The 16,330-nt window shown below is 47.6% G+C and overlaps 1 long non-coding RNA gene across 1 annotated transcript; it reads left to right on the forward strand.

The window, feature by feature from the left end:
- Window positions 1-42: 42 nt before the first annotated feature.
- LOC137851403 (uncharacterized) lies at window positions 43-16,281 on the forward strand. The gene is made up of 4 exons (XR_011093159.1): window positions 43-1,939; window positions 2,014-9,056; window positions 10,621-14,881; window positions 15,535-16,281. It is a non-coding gene; the product is annotated as an uncharacterized lncRNA (long non-coding RNA).
- The last annotated feature ends 49 nt before the right edge of the window (window positions 16,282-16,330 follow it).

Consider the following 16,330-nt stretch of genomic DNA (forward strand, 5'->3'; position numbering starts at 1 on the left):
GCTTTGATGCTGGTACAAACCTCTCCGAGGGTGCAGCAAACCAGCCCCTGCCCGCATGGCCACCAGAAAGTGTGCAGCTGCTCGCTGCCACGGCTCCAGGAGCATCCCACAAACCATGATCTGCCCATAGCTCCCACCGGCCACACGTGATTTCTCTGGAAAAAACGCAAATTGTTATCTTAAGGTAGCAGCGCGAGGCTGCGTCTCGCAGCAAGAGCCTCGGAAATGGGAGCTGACGCGAGCGAAAAGAGCCGGGGCTGAAAGCCCACGCTCGGGACGCCTCTTAAACAATACAGCATGTGTGGATGTGTCACTCGTGCACGTACATCTCTCGCTTCCCTCAAAATCATGTGGAGATTCTTATGCCTTTGTGGAGCATTTTAGAACTGGAGCCAAAATCGTGATGAATTCGTAACAGCTGCAACTCTGGCTTCCCCTTTTTTCCAGATTTCTTCAAACTTGCCTGCCCGTGACTCCGATTCCTGCTGTTTGTTTGTTTTTTTTTTTACATACCCAAAAGCGTAGATGCTGTGCAGACCTTACAGAGCTCAATGTTTCTGAAGGGGGAGCAGATCATACGCAGCCTGCCCCCTGTACCACCATAATACCCATTCCCACAAGGCTGCATCCCTCTGATCCCATTAGACACACAAACTGCTTCGTCTGGGGATCGTATCCCTCAGTTGGTAAACTGTGACAGGGAGAAGGTTGGGTGGTTAGTCATAACCTCTCTCTTGCTTCGTTTATTTTTTTTCCCTTCAACTTTTCCTGTAATACTTGAGTCGAGTTGGGCTGCTTCCTCGTGGTACCCTTGCCCCCCCGACCTCCCTCTGAAAAGTTGCTGAGCACCGGAGCAGTACCTGAGTCACTCAGACACTCTTTTTGGACCCCTCGGAGGGAAAGTTTGTTTTGGGAGGCATTAGTTTGCACATTTTGCCAAGATCTGCTAAGTGGTTGGGACAGAAGGGAGGCAACCACATCTCCAAGCTCCCCCCCCGCACATGAGCTGTTCTCCAGGCTCATAGGATAGCTGAAGCTGGAAGGGGCCTCGGGAGGTCGGCTGCTCCAGCCTCCTGCTCCTCCTCGTGATCGTGCTTGTAGCTATCCTGCTGCAGGGTCTTTGGTACAAGAAGTGACAAAAGGAGGGGGAAGGACTAACAGGCCCTCGGGAATTCATAAATTTGTTAATAAAGTGAAAGAATGGTAACCACGAGGGTGATATTTCATAGCTTTTCCTACTGCCACGATCAGACAAACTCCAGCAGGTTTGGCTGGAGAGACCCAAGAAATATTGCTCCCCTGACCCCCTGTTCTGCCTCCTTACTGAAGGTTCCTGCCCCCACAGCGGTCCCTGGAATGGAAACCACTCATGTTTCTAATCCATTTTAATACAAAATATGGCATTAAACTCATCTTTATCAGCAGTTTAAGCTAATTTGCTGGACCTTGTATTGAAACAGCTGGGACTCGTGCACGTATTTCATTTCAGCAGCTCCGCTGTCAGGCAGAGGGAAGGTACAAAATGTGCGGGGGCGACACTCCAAACCACTGCAACTTCTTCTCCTCTGAGTGTGTTTTCAGGGCTTGCATCCTTTTATTTTTCGACAGAGGCTGTCTACCTGGCAGTTCTGGGTAAGGCGTGCTGGTGGTGGGTGTCAGCAGCTGTGGCTAGATGGGCTCCAGCTGTGCTGGTGGAGAAGGGCATTACTCACAGCCGGACCCCAGGGACTTCGCGTGCCCCTTTCAGCGATCTGCAAATCTGCCAGCTGAGCTGATTGCATGCCCTCTCGCTCTGATTTATGCTAGGCAGTTCAATCAGAAGCTGATATAAATTAACGTAGCTCTTTTGCTGCGAACGTTTGATTTGGTTCAAAAGTGTCTCTTAAGCGAGAGTAATTGCAGGCTCTGCCAGATAAGTTTAGAGCTATCCACGCTTAGGGTCTGTGTCAGATTAGCAAAGCTGGTTTCCAAATTGATTTGGTTATTGTTACATAAATTCTGTGTCTCGCTCAGATGGCTGGTACAGGCATTTAGGACAAAGTTGCAGGGATCTTCATCTGTAACCTTCTCCCACACACAAAGTTCTGCAGGAGGAGGTTGAGAGCCCAGGAGGTATCCATGAATTATCAGCTGCCCTTTGCTGTTGTCTTCCCTTCCCATTGCAATTATTTTTAACTAGAATGCCAGAATTATTACACCTTCATAATATTGTTTAATGCTCACGTGCAAACATAACCCTTTACCAAAGGTCTTACAGGTTGCATTGAGAAATGCTGTAATAAGGGGGGGTAAAAAAAACATAGGGAAGCAATAAGGAAAAGAGGGAGCATGTAACATATTCATGGACGTTAACCTTGGGGAACCTAAGGGAAGTTGTGTACAACTCAGTAAAGGCATCTGTAGACACACTGTTAACTTCAATGTATGCATGTAGTGATTCTTCTGCCTATGTGTTTTTATTGTATGGTATTTATCAGAAAGATACATCCACCAATTTCCCTTCTAGGAAGGAAGAATGTCACAGCCTGAGCCTCCAGAATCTGTGATGGAGTGGCAACACAGAAAGATACAGCCAAAATCTTTCATACCAGGTACGTCTCAAATGCTATGGATTGTTCATGGGAAAGCAGTCGATTTTCAAATGAGACTTCAACTTAGCCAGAAAACGAGAGTAGGCATGGATATAGTTTATTGTATTTAACAGATCAAGTGTAGACACCTGCCTTGTAGACTTGTGCATCTGAATTAGCCTTCCTCTTGGTTTTCTTCATGATGGAGAGAGGTGCTTCCCTCTTTGACTAAGGCGGACTCTCCTGACTGTGTTTAATATTTTTTCCACTGCTTATTAAAGTGCTTAGCCTATCACCATAAATGTGGGTGTTTGCAACTGTAGATGCATAAAGTTAACTGAGAGGAGTGCTACCTAATGTGTTCGTTGCATCGTTAGAGCCAGAGAGAGAGAAATATGTCATGAGAGTTATGACTAGGTCGATTAAAATGATGAAGAATGAGCCAGTGACAAATTAATGGGAAATACGGGTAGGAGAAAAAAAAAAAAAAAAAAAAGAAAAAAAAAAGTATGTCTTTGAGATTGGTTGAAATAAGCTCCCAGCAGGTTGGGGAAAAAAAAAAAAAAAGTAATTCTGCTTGGAGTCTTTGGACAGAAATTGAAAGAATTATCAGAAACGAGGGTACTGTGTTTCTTTTCTGTGTATACTTAATATGCAGAAGCATTTTGCATCTGCTACAGTATTACTCTTTGGAGAAGGATTAAGAAAACAGTTTACAGAGGTCAAAAAGAGAGTAAGGCTTCGACAGAAATATCAGAGAAAGTGGAGCCAGGCCCACGAAGCTGCATGTCAGCAATTGGTACCTGAAAATAGAGGGCAGGAAATGAAAAATGCAGTCACATCATCCCAGCCCTGTGGCAGATCACCAGTGTAAGGTGGCAGAGCTGTGTCAGTTTCATCTGTGTGCGAGGGCTGACAGCTACAAAGAAACCTGTGATGCATGATTAAGCAAGGAAATGTCTGGCAATACAATTATTTTGTGGTAGGGTGTGTAGTTTAGACTGGTTTGCTAGAGATGTGACACTCTGGAGTTGCACACTGTCCCACTGCAGTGATTTGGACCCTCGTTGGCCAATTTCTACCACATTTAAGAACAGGGTGGAAGCTTTAATGATAACTGAGTTCCTTTCAGTTTTCGGTAAGTGGCCTGGTAGAAAGCAGGGGCTCAGCTGGTGCCTCTGCTGAGCACAAGGTAGGCAGAGCTTAGCTGTTAAATATTTCAAGCTGCCCAGTCAGCGTGCATAAGGGGACTGACCGCTCCGTGCTGACTGCTGCTTGCACGGTCGTGGTGTTACGCATGACCCGCAGGCAGCTGTTTTACTGTGGTGTGGGGGCTGAGGGGAAACCATCACAGAACCGTAGGATGCTGACCTTCAGGAGTTTGAACCGAGCAGTTATCGCAGTCGAGCCTGTTACCTCAGACACAGGCATAAATTTAAGTCATACTGGTATGTATTGTTCTCCTTCCCTTCTAAATACGTCTCTGACTTAAAAGTGGAAGTTTCAAATAAGGGAGCAGTTGGGCAGCTTTTTTCACACACTACTTAGATGTGCAAACCAGCAGAATAAACACAGCACGGTCTAACACGTATTAATGCCTTATCCAGCAATGGCAGTGAAGGTGGTTATGTACAGAGAAAAACACACAGAAAATTTGTGTTCTGCTGTGTGCCTAAGAATCAAGAATGTGCAAGTCAGGAGTGCAGGAGGTAAGCAAGCCGTGCCCGTGCATCAAAACCAACTTTTGTCATTTATCCATGACTTCTTCCTTCCATCAAGTAACGTGTAAAAAGTTCTGAGTGGATAGGAGCAATGTCTTGAATGGCAAAATGTAATTACCAAAATGTAATTAGCCAAAATTCTCCATGAAAACTTTTAAAAATTGCTTAAGGAGAACAAAAACATGAATAAGATGTGCTGGTGATCACTTCAATAATCATTTTGTCCCTTTCTGGTCCGCTGATATGATTACTGTAGGGAACATGCCGTGGTTTCCATGTGAACGACTTAATCTGGTTTGTATTTTGAGAGTAAAACTGGGAATCTTTTTTTAACTTCAAAATTTGGACTGCATGTGGAAGATGTGCCTTTCTTAACTTTGTTCATTTATCTAACAAATGAGAAACGTTACAGTGTCAGTGGAGGGTCAGTGGCACACTGACAGCGTCTTGTAACAGAACAGACATGGTTATCAGAGCTTTGGTTAAACATATTTCAAATTATTATAGCATCCCATTCACATTCTCGGGGGAAATATTCACTGCATACGTTTAAACATCTAACTTACATGCCTAAATTAGGAGGCTTTTCTCCCTAGATGCCTTGCATAGCTGAAGGAGTGAGAGAGGCTCCTCCGGGGAGCAATTCAGACTATGTTAGCGAGGCTTCTGCTCTGAATTATCATCTGGAGGAGCCTCTTCAACTCTGAATGCTGTTCTGTGCTATTCTTTGCATCTTTGCCTTGGCAACAAAACCGAGTTAGCTGATCTCCACCCCTCAACACTTGTTCTTGCTTTTGCTTATCACTCTGCTGCCCGTGCTGCTACAGCTGTTTGTGTGGTGGCACTGCCGGATGGGCGGGTGAAATCAGCTGGATTGAAAGGCACCCTGAGAAAGAATCACAGAATTCCTAGGTTGGAAGAGACCTCTAGAAGTCGCTGCTTTTCACCCAGACCACAGCTCTGACTTGGTGCGTTGTATGATCCTGTGAACAGCTAAACCTACACATCCGAGGCAGCGAGGAGCTTTAGCAAGAGGCAGGAATTAATCGAACTCTGGGACCTGTTTGCCAAGTGTCCTACCAAGAAAAAGATCTATGCAACTTCAGGATTTTAGTAAAGGAGACTAAATCCTTTATCAAAGCATGCGTGTTTGTGTATGTGATTTTTATGCCATTAGTGTTTCACAAATATCCTGGAGGTTTGTTGTAGATTGCATTGCTGTAAGAAGGAGAGAATCTGACCTTATGTCTCTGTTATTCTTGTAAAAATGGTCATTATTTACAAACAAAATAGCTTACAGGGTTTTCAAATGTACCATGAAAAGGTCTGCTGAACTAAAACTTCATTTTCTGATTATTAAATCCCTTCCAGTTCAGAGGGATTTACTGCCAGTGATGACCACCACTGGGACGCTTTTGCAGTCCCAGCGGTTAAGATATTTCGCGTTGTTAGAGAATTAACTGTCGTGTTTGAAAGCAGTGTGCTTTTAAAGCAATTAGGAATGCTGGCCACAAACCCAATGAGCTGAGAGAATGGTTAATGGCTTGTAATGGTTAATAATTTTACATGGTATCTGGGGCACCGCTTTTTAAAAGTTGTGTAGCCATCAGGACAGGCTTCTTAATAACCTGTGAAGAGATTGTTTAGTTACATATTTATCTATCACATTCCACATACATTTACCTACGACGTGACCTGGATAATTGCTTCTTCTAGCTGAAGCCTCACCTCTTTCTGGTCCTTCTCCACGTGAGACTGAAGACATTCCTCAAGAATCACTGGCTCACGCCCAGCTGCTTAGCACTACTGCAGTGCCCTTTCCACAACACATAGCCCTCTACCCTGGAGCTTGTGGCATCCTCCTAGCCCTGGAGCAGAATTATTGTTTTAATGTGTTTTTCAGCTTACGTTGTGATATGTCAGGGCTGTGCAACAACCTCTCAGAGTGATGTTACAGCTTGAAATGAAACGTATGTATTATGCGCACTGGGATACAAGTAAGTGTCTGGGTAGAGGGTTTGCTGAGCCTGCCAGAATGATGTTGGACAACACCGTGGATCTCAGGGAGCCAAATAAAAAGTTTGTGGCCTTATTTGTGCTTGGGAGTAATCCCAAGAGCAAACTACCCGAGATCCGTGCCTTATCCTGAAGACACGAGATGTACCTCAATGGATTCCCAAGGAGAACGCTAACAGTTAAGTAGGAAGCTCAAACTCATTCCCTCTAACTGCACTGTAGACACAGTGTAAATGTCTAAGTGCCCAATTTAGTCTCCTGAAGGAATGGGTACAATATAACTACACAGGTTCAGACAGATTAACTGAGTGCACGTGGTAAGTGTAAACAAATTTTGGGAACAGAAGCGGTTAATGCCATATATCACAAGCACCTGAACGTTTCATACATGCTGCTGAATTAAAGCTGCTTGCATCCCCGGTTAATAGCTCTACCTGCAACTCAACAGAGCTTTGGCTGGCTTTTGGATCTAAAAATAAAGTTCTCCTTACTGAGATACTGTGTAATTGAGTGATATTCGCCGTAGGAAGGGAGTGTAGAAGTGGAGTAGGTTATATTTAATTGCCATGTGGAAGCCTCTCATACATTGCGTAGGAAACTTTTATTGTATTCTTGATTGCACCATATGGCATCCAAGTGTAATGTGATAAAATTACTAATACAGGACAATAAATAACGCCGTGGTTATGTGTGCTGGGTGCCACCCCATCCATGCAAAACAAGTAATTATAGCTGGAGTGAAAAATGGAGGTGTGAGTGTTGTATCTAGGAATACATTAGAAGTGACAGAGTTTGCTATTAAGGGTGGGAGTTTGTCTCATCTGACTCCAGGGATTCAAGAAGTAGGTGTCCACGCGAAGCCAGTCATCTGCAACTGCGTCTGTGATCAGCGGAGAGGAACAGGCACTTGGGAAGATAAACGGCCCCTCCGGTCTTAGACAAATATTTTCAGAGGAATGAATCTCAAAACCTCGCACAAACAGAGAAGCTTCAGCAGTATCTTCCCGAGTGAAACAGAGAATACATCCGGGAAAGCCTGGTCACACACGGTAACCTTTCTCAAACAAATCACCGAGCCTATTCTCCGCTCCAGTGGACAGTCATCAACAGCAAAACTTTGGGTAATGTTTATTTACATTTTTTTACACATCCCAGCAATGAAAATTTCACCATTTCTCTGGGCAGTCTCTAGTAATGCTTTATCTTCCTTAATCCTGGACAATTCTCTGATATTTAATGTAAATGTCTTTAACTGCAGCTTAACTCCATTGCTTGTGGACACAAGCAGCAGTCTCCTTCGTTCTTCTTTGTGACTGCTTTCTGCAAATTTGGAGATTATTATTCCCACTTCCCTCCAGTTTCCTCTACTCTTGGCATCATTCGTATCGTGACACAGAAATGAAGCGCTGTTGTGATACGGGCAGGATTTACGCACAGTTAAGCCTCTCAGATAAAGCATAAGTGGAGTTAAGGTCTGGAGACTGGGCTGGGGGAGGAGGAAGAGGAGAAAGATCTTTCTCCATCCCAGCCTCCTGTCCTGTGGCCGATTTGAGCTGATCCTGGGCTGTTCCCGTTCCTGTCCACCCCCCTGTAACGGATGTAGTGAGACAAGGTGACGCTGGGGCCCTGGAGCCTCCTCCTCGTTCCGCATTACTTGAATTTAGGAAGTAAACCAAACCAACACCTCCTCTCACCTGCCCTTCCTGGCCCCCAGCAATCTCCGTGATGCAGTAACTCCACAGGAGCGCTGATATTTCCTGGTATGCTCACAATTGCAATACCATTGTGCTGTTACTCTGTCACTCAGCACGAAGACTGAGCAGTCCCAGGTCGCTCTGTCCTTCTTGATACATCAGGGGGAGGAGAGGATTAAGAATTTGGTTGTTTCTGTCCCTCTTTTCTGGCCTCTGACTGGTTCACCACTTCTGAAGGCACGATGGCTACACTAAACAGTGAAAATGTTGGTGCTTGTTAGGCAGTTTGTACAAGCATAATGTAATTTTTGTATCTTTTCTTCCTTTTTTTCCCCCCCTTGTTGTTTTCACTGAGTTTCTACACTTTCTAATTTTAAACAGAAATCCATCCACTTTATTTGTGCGTACTGAGCATAAGGATGTTGCAAGTTACCTCTAATACAGCATGAATCTCAGGACTATACGGTACACCACAGAAATATCCTCAGCACGTTAATTTGAAACATATTTTTCTTTAGATTAGTTCATAAAGAGGGAGGAAGGAAGATGTTTAGCTCCAGACAGAATTTGCAATAGAAATTGGTTATTTCTGTACAGCATCTTTCCTTTGAAATATCACTAAATGATTTCCAGAGAGAGGAAGAATGTAATTTAATGATCCCTTGCACAGCTCTAACACCTTTCAGCAGAGCATCTCAAAGCACTTCAGGCAAGCCTGAAAGCTTGTCTCCTTTTCCCCAGCTATATCAGTTGGCCTAATAAAAGGTATTTTCTCTTCCTATACACCTTGTATTGTTTAGCACTCAAAGTATTATCGTGCTTGTTTTACAGATAACTAAAAAGAGACCCCAAATCCGTGTTGTTTGATTTCAGGCAATGAAGCTGAGATGAGCTCTGTGGGGTCCCATTTTCAGCGAGGCTCCAGGACCTGCAGAATACACCTTCTCCCATGGCAGGGAGTGAAGCCTTCGTCCCCCTGATACTGGTGGCAAGCTTCTCCTGGATCTGAATTAGGTTGAAATCACCGTGGAGGGATCCGGCTGCCTGTTATGCATGTACTTGGTGCTGACAAAACGAGCCACGCGAGAGCCCTTGAATCAGCTCGTCCTGACCTGGATGTGTGCTCTCCTCGCTGGTGAGCGACCCAGGTTCCAACTGTGCTGCCCAGACTGCTGCAAAGACTTGTCACATCCCCTCTGTCTTTGTCCTTTTCTGACTGAAGGCCAGCCTAACCTTGTGGAGCACACGGAGAGATCTCTTTCAATGTCATTTTTTGCCTAGTTAAGGCTGTGGGTTTGGGTCTACAGCACCCAGTGCACCTAAAGCCAAGTGTTGTCTGGGAAATTGCAGTCTGAGAGAATCATCTTTCTGCTGAAATGTCCTTGGAGTATGCGCTATCGTTAGAAGCTACATCCTACAACAGAAACACTTTAAAATACAGATTTAAAAAAGGACACAAAAGGAGAAAATGCCTGTGTGTGCAGTGTACAGCTGTCATCTTTTGCTATCAAGGATGGCTGGATATGGTGCTGGTGAGGAAAAGGGGCTTCGTTCATTCTCTCTCCCCTTATTGTCCACTTGCCCCTTGCTGCAGGAATCTCCTCAAGCCTGATGGAGCTGTGGCCACCCAGTCTTAGTATATTCTTGATGATTTTCTTGCTGGATGTTCAGGGAATGCTCCGGCTGTTGTGCTAGCCTGAGAAAAGAAAGCTCTTGCTCATCTGGCATTTGTTAGCCGCAGCTGTCTTTCCCTCTTTCACAGCATTTCAGGTTATGGATAAGCTAGAGGAAAAGCAAAGGGAGTTTTTTTCATGGCACCCGTTTCAATTTGGAGCTGGAGAGCACCAAACAGCTGAGGTCTGAGGGGGACTGCTGGTCTCACGGAAACACTCTCCTGTCTTTTGGGCTGAATTAAACGTCGGTCTCCCTATTACATCTGGTGTTACGAGCTGCTTGCAGATCTTTCTATCTGCTCATTCCCTCGTCCTGCTGGAAAACAATACGTGGGAGTTTCTTTCCATAGCAGATCTTTGCGGGTTACTTGCTAGTAAACTAATTTTACATGACTCAGATTTAAATAATAAAAAGGCTTAACTCCAGTCTGAGCAGAGTTTATTGTCCACAACTGTAGCCTAGAGACAAACCCCAGCACCTTTGGGACTCGGCTGAGGCAGCAATTAGGCAGCATTTTATTGTGATGCAGTGAGTGCGCAGAAGATGAAGCTGGACTACTCTCAAGAGCTTAGAAACAAAATTGGCTTCCTGGAGAGAGAACATAAGAAATCTGGCAACCTAAAAATATTTAAAGAGCTTAGGGTTCCCAGGGGAGAATTTCAAGCTATTGAAGTGGAAAAGACTGAGCATTTGCTAAGATTGGAAAAAAAAAAAAGGGGGGGGGGGGGGAGTGGGAGAGAAGGGGCTACATGAAAAACGACAAAGTGTACAGATTTTTTTTTTTACTGTAGCATGTTTCAAAGGGGAAAATATAATAAACCTGAAATCAATCAGTAGCACAGACTTCAATGCAGCCTTCCAAATCAAACGGCCTTGGTTTGAAAACCGGAGTTGAAGCGGGATTTTTTTTCCTTTCTTATTTTTTTTTTTCTCTTTTCAGTTCAGAATTACGAGTGATCGAGGCCAAGGAAACATTAAATGAGGTGAAAGGTCTGGGCTAGAGGGCATCTTGAGCAAGCCTAATGAAGTCACGGTTGCTTCAGTGGCCGCGCTCCCCAAGGGTTTGGCTGTGTCTGGCACCGCTCCGTGCCTCCACGCCAGGCACCCTGCTCCTGGCAGCAGCCCCACGGCGTGCAGCATCCCCGTGCCAAAACACAGAGGTGTGAAAGGGGATTTATCTCTCCTAGCAGACCTTTACCTGTGGGCTGGTTTAGCCCAACTGAGGTTGAATTCCTAATGCCTGCTAAAAATGCCAATTTCTTTGCGACTTAAAACGGGGTCAACTCGCAAGCGGACACCCCCAAGTTAAATATCTCCGTTTGATCCCCGAGCTCTGCCCACACAGCTCCCGTTCCTCTGGTGCAGGAGATTTCTCTGCTGGCTTTGGGCTACCCCTTTGCGTTGCGTTGACTTTGACAGAGCTCTCCTGGTAGGCAAAAGCAGTCCACGTTTCTTCACTAGTCCCATACGGAGTACCTTGTGAAGTGTGCCTTGTAAAGCCATCCTGCTCCTGCTTATTGCAAAACTGCCCAGAATCCATCCCTTTTCGTTTGCCAGAAAGGAGGCACCTCCGGTAAACCACCACCAGCAGGGAAAAGGACGGCGTTATCCCCTCCGAAGCCTGCCAGCAGAGCATGCCAGCTGCACTCAGAGAGCAGAAAGCAGGCTGCTGGCTGGTGTGCAAATGGAGCAGCAAACACGGCGCTCCCCAGGGACGCAGACACTGTGGGAGCAGCTCTGGAGGAGCAGAGGACATGCGTATCGCAGCGCCTGCGTGAGGCTGGGCTTCTGCTATTCCCTGCTGCGAGGCCAGATTCGTATTTAAGGCATTTCCTGCTTCAGCATCGTCTGCTCGCAGTGTGAGCCACGCTTCCTAGGTTGGGTTTCCTGCCCTGTTGGTGCTGAGGAGCCACGCACACCGCACGGCTCCCCGTGGTGCTGAAGAGGGGACGGGGCCGAGGAGCTGCTCCAGTGCACCCATTGCTGACTTCTCCAGGTAACCCGCTTCGCCCTCCAGATCCTGCTCCTTGCCAAAGTCACCTGGAGGAGAGGCAGTGTTCGGGTTTGGTGGGATGTGGAAACGCTCAGCACGGGCTGTGAAGGGAGATGGGAATACCTTAAACGTGTTTGCTCGCTGACAGCAGCAACCTGCAGCCCCAGAGCCAGGGCCTCACACCAGGAAGAGCCACCTGCCCTACAGCACCCCATTTCTTATGGCAACAGACCTCAGACAGCTTCTTGGCCTTACAGATCCGGGCCATATTGCACTAAGCTTTATGTGTTGATGCAGAAAGGTCCCGGAGTCTTCTGTGAGCTCTGCTTGTGGCCATACATTTGGTGCTCTCACATTAACCCAAATTTGAGATTTAGAAACAAGCAGGCTCTTTGGAAAGTGATGTGGTTTTGTTGTTGTTTATTTTCTTATTAATTTATTTAAATTATTTTCCTTTATTCTATGCTTATGTAATAAATAGTTCAGCCAAATCAGGGTTTATTTTTTGGTGACCTGACTGGGGACCAGCTGTGCAGAGTGTCAGATCAGCAGGGGTTTGTTTAGGGCCCCTTAGTAGCGCTTCGTACTCCTGTTGAGATGTGCTTTGACCATTTCAAACCATCCTACAAACCGAAGTGTTAAACCTGACTCCGCTGTGAGAGATCTCATCGTCGCTCCTATTACAGACAGAAAAATAAAAAATAATAATAATAAATAATAATAAAAAAAAGGGCAGGGATTTGTACTTGTCAGTGGCTGGGGCTGGATTCTCTCGTCCTGATTTTTGGGTCTAAGCACCAGACACGTTGTTTCGTCGGTGTTATCGCAGCCAGCCCTTAGCGGACGAACGGTGGGGCAGGAAGCAAGCTAAAGCCTAATGAGGCCGATGTTCTTCCCAAGGCAGAGTGATACTAATGGAGCTGGAGAAGCTGCCTTGAAATTACTACGGGCTGACACCTCGTTAGAGTCAGGAAGATGAAGAATGGCGCATTTTGGGGAGGAAAGAAGTCCTATGGGCAGAGCTCGCACAAGACTGAAAGTAGCTGGAGGGCTGGCTTCTGATTACGGTATCAATTTCTCTCCTCTTCATGGCCTAACTGAGTTTGATGAATGGCTTTACTCTCCTTGTTTTACTGTCATTTGGTACCTGGAAACTCAAGCTCGAAGGAATCGTTCACCGGGTGCTCTGAAAGCACCAGGACACCATCACCCCGTTCTGTTCCTGAGCAGGATGTGCAATAAACCTGGCCAGGGAGATGGAAGAGGCAAGGCAGCGTGCGTCAGGACACCGAAATGAGCTGGCTCCCTGATCTCCTGAACGCCGGGACACCACCTGCCTCTCTGCAGGCACCCAGATGAGCAGACCCAGCTTTCCGAATTACAGCTCCCAGGGCATGGGGCAGAGGGAGAAGAAACCAAGCTAAGATCCTTTCCCAGGCAGAGAGGAGCCCAGACAAAGTGCTGTGCGTGCCATGCAGAGGGGGAACAGCTTTTTTTAGTCTCTGTCATGTGGTCCTCTTGCAGGAGTGACTTCCCCCGAGCGTCCTTCTCGGCTCCCTGCTCTGCCATGCTCCTTGCCCTCTGCTCCCCGCACCCCTGTCTGGTGGCAGACGCAGCCTGGCCATGCCTCGGAGAAATCAGCTCCTCTCCAGGACTGCACGCTCCTTTTGGAGAAGAAGAGGCCTGTGCTTATTGCTCCCAGAAGAACCCTAATAGCTATTTACCCATGGCAAGAAAATGTTATTTTTGGGCAAAAGGGAGCTGTAATGTTTTCCTGTTACAGTAGTTGGCAGCATTTCTCTATAGCCCAAACCTATCTTCCTTAATGGGCTCTCTACTCGTTGCCGTAAGTTTACTAGGGGGAGAGAAGCGTACGAACAGTTTTGGAATTCAACCAAAACATCATGGAAGTAAGGGAGCCTTAAACCCTGCGAGCCCAATAGCGATGGATGAAGGAAGGGCCAAATAGGAGCCAGAACCAGCAGCCTCAGCTGGGAGGCACTGGTGGCTGAGGGCAGTGACTGAGGCAGGCGGTAAGGACGTCGCTCCTCTGGGTCCCTCCAGATGTTTCAGCTTACTCCATGTGAGCGATGGCACGGGGAAATGGGAACCAAATGGGTTAGCCGAGACAGCCGCCTTCAGAGGCCGGCTTTGCTGAGCGAGCTGATCAAAGACACCAAGGTGAATTTCACGGAATAATCATAGGGAGCAGTAAGAAAGGTAGGTGGTGACCTGCCTCTCCTGCAGAACTGATTATAAACCAGCCTGTGACCCCGATTTTCTCTCCCATTATCGTCTTGTCTCTAATCCGCCTTGGCTTCGGGGGAAGGTTACTGGGGAGGCTGCTGTGGGTAAGCCCTGGTAGAACTCGTCCTGCCGTGCAGCTTCATCTCGCAGCGCCTCCACAAACCTGACACAGCAAGGCAGGAACGAGCTCCTGCTTAGGGAACGCCTGGGGGGGTCTTGTGCAGCCAGGTGCCAGCCTTTGCCCCAGTTTTCCCTTATCACGGCGGGAGCACTGTGATAAGGGAAAGCGAGCACTGCGTGGCTCCCCGTGCAGCTGCATCACGGGCACGTCACCAGCTGCCCTCCCCGGGCACCCCTCACAACACATCTCCCATCCTAAACCTTAAACAGCACGGGAAACCACTCGATTTTGGCTTGTTTCAGAAACTCAGCAAGTGCTGTTGTAGCTACGAGCCCGGTGTGTCAGGTGTTAAATCCAGTGCTCGCCGTGCTGGAGCTGGAGAGGAAGGTTGGTGCCTGGCTGGATAATAAACTAGCAGGCACCTTCGGCCCAAATACCACAGGAAAACCCCTCGCTTACGTGTGTAGCAGATGCATGGCACCGTTCTTTAACTGTTAACCCCCTTCTCTCTATGTTCAAAGGCACGGAGGAATGTTTGCATCCCATCCCAAGGCAGCTGCCGGCAAACCCCCCATGGCTTTTGGGGTTTGCGAGGTACCTCAGGAGCTCGTTTCGGGTTCACAGCCCCAGCGGTGCCGGCCAGCTGAAGTCGATGCTGCTGCCAGAAGGACCAGTCTCGCACCCACCACGTCTCCTTGGGCCTGACATCTCTCCTGGCATCGATGTGGCCACTCAGACAGCCACGCCAGCAAGCTGAAGGTCCTGCAGATTCACCCTACAGGAAGAGGAACGAGGAGGGAGGATTGCAGCCGGCTGGGGGAGCTGCCTCCTGGCAGGAGCCCAGGGTAGGTCAGCTTAGGCCAGCTGGGAAACTGCAGATTCACCCAGCTTCGCTCTCAGGAAGCCACACGAGAGCTTCCCAGGGGCCCGTGGCCCAGTGTGGGTGCAGGAACCAGCAGCATCTTCGCCCCGAGAACAAAAGAGGGCAGCCACACCGGGCCTTGCACCATTTCGAGCCAGGGAGAACGCAAATTAACCTTTATGGCTTGCCTTTAAAATAATGGCACGAGGGTTTGGATAGCGTTTCGGTAGTGCTGCAGCAGTAATGATGTCAGGCTATAAGCAAGGCAGAATTTATAGGAAGAGATAAGGCCTTTTAATAGAGCAGCTGGCCGAGCTGCAGCAAGCAGACACATCAGCCCTCCTTCAGGAGCCTGTTTCAGATGGGTTGAGCTCGTGTGTGTCTGGGGAAGCATGCTTTCCCTTTGAGACGGGCTGGTTTAATAAACCCCTTTTCTACTCCTGGTTCAAGTGGGCTCTTCAGGCCAAAGCTGAATACAAAGCTCATTGAAGCGGGCGTCCCTGATCCTGGAAATTCAGTTCTCACCCCTGAAACGTTAACTTGTAGGTCCACATTTGTAAATACACAGCAGAGGCAGGACATGCTGAAGCCAGATATGCAATGAATTAAGTCTTTTCTCATCTCCCCCCATGCCAGGCACGGCCACACGCCACCTAGTGAGGTGACACAGAGCGCTGGGTTACGTATCCTGCACATGGAGCTTGCATTTATCCTACAAGCCCTGCAAGGACGCCTCCTGGAGAGCAGGCAAGTTATTTCCAAAGTCAAACAAGTTATTTGTTTTAAGGCAACTCTCTGAAGGACAGGGCCTGTCCAAGCCATTGCTGCTCGGTAAACTGAGGCACGTGCTGACCACCAGAATGGGATAGACACGTGGAAAAGAAACCAGATTTTCAGAAAAAAAAATCACTTAGCACAAGAGCAGTAACCTGGACGGGGCCCATAAGGTAGCTCCTGCCTAAGGTGCTTTCTGGCCACAGTGGCTGCTGTTGTAGAAGTCACTTTATCGCCGTGTAACCGAAGGGAAATGCAAACTTTGCCACTGAAAGCTGAATTCCTTCCTCTGGCCAGGCTGCAGCCGCTGAGGAGCTGAGGAATCCCCTGGCTTCTTCCTGCTCCGTGCTTCCTCGCCGTAGCTGCAGCCGGCGTTACAGGAAGCAATGCAGAACACACACCCTCCTTTTGTGCTTTATGAACCCTGCACTGGCAGCAAACACTTGTCCTTTGTCAGCGAGGAAAGCAGCTAGCAGGAGACGCAGAAGATTTATAGGTGCAGCATCCCAGCGCCGCGCGCTCCCATTTACCCTCCCTCCAATCCCAGCTCCTTTAACAGGAACCTTGCTGCTAAACCCCGATGCCACGCCGAGGATATTTACCCCACAGGGAGCTGATCATCTGGGAGGTAACAAGGTGCCATTTCCTCCTGGATGTG

Source organism: Anas acuta, chromosome 1, assembly GCF_963932015.1.
Source record: "Anas acuta chromosome 1, bAnaAcu1.1, whole genome shotgun sequence".
In the NCBI taxonomy this organism is placed as follows: Eukaryota; Metazoa; Chordata; class Aves; order Anseriformes; family Anatidae; genus Anas; species Anas acuta.